We start from the raw sequence: 861 nt of genomic DNA, 5'->3' as shown, positions 1-861 counted from the left end.
AATTATAACTAGGACAGACGTCTGTAACATCACGTATAGATTGGGAGTATAAGTTTACAGATAGAATTATAACTAGGACAGACGTCTGTAACATCACGTATAGATTGGGAGCATAAGTTTACAGATATAATTATAACTAGGACAGACGTCTGTAACATCACGTATAGATTGGGAGTATAAGTTTACCTGTATAATTATAACTACGACAGACGTCTGTAACATCACGTATAGATTGGGAGTATAAGTTTACAGATATAATTATAACTAGGACAGACGTCTGTTACATCACGTATAGATTGGGAGTATAAGTTTACCTATATAATTATAACTAGGACAGACGTCTGTAACATCACGTATATATTGGGAGTATAAGTTTACCTATATAATTTTAACTACGACAGACGTCTGTTACATCACGTATAGATTGGGAGTATAAGTTTACCTATATAATTATAACTACGACAGACGTCTGTTACATCACGTATAGATTTGGAGTATAAGTTTACCTATTTTATTATAACTAGAACAGACGTCTGTAATATTATGTATAGATTGGGAGTATAAGTTTACCTATATAATTATAACAAGAACAGACGCCTTAAATCATTATAAAATACAAGATAAATAAATAATCGGAAGATGGACAGCTCTTGTAAAATTACCTCATCTAAGTGTACCGTGACTATCGGAAGACAGATGAGGTGACAACATTGTCTTAGCATAATATCAACCGGGGCTCAATAAAGAATATGTTAATTACAAAAACAAAAAAAAGGCATACAATTTGTATACAGTGGTGTAGTCAGGGGATGGACAAAACAATATGTGTAAACCTGGAAATAAACAAGCAAGTACTCACAT

Source organism: Mizuhopecten yessoensis, unplaced genomic scaffold (genome assembly GCF_002113885.1).
Source record: "Mizuhopecten yessoensis strain PY_sf001 unplaced genomic scaffold, ASM211388v2 scaffold4175, whole genome shotgun sequence".
Taxonomy (NCBI): domain Eukaryota; kingdom Metazoa; phylum Mollusca; class Bivalvia; order Pectinida; family Pectinidae; genus Mizuhopecten; species Mizuhopecten yessoensis.
Note: the sequence above shows the minus strand (reverse complement) of the source record.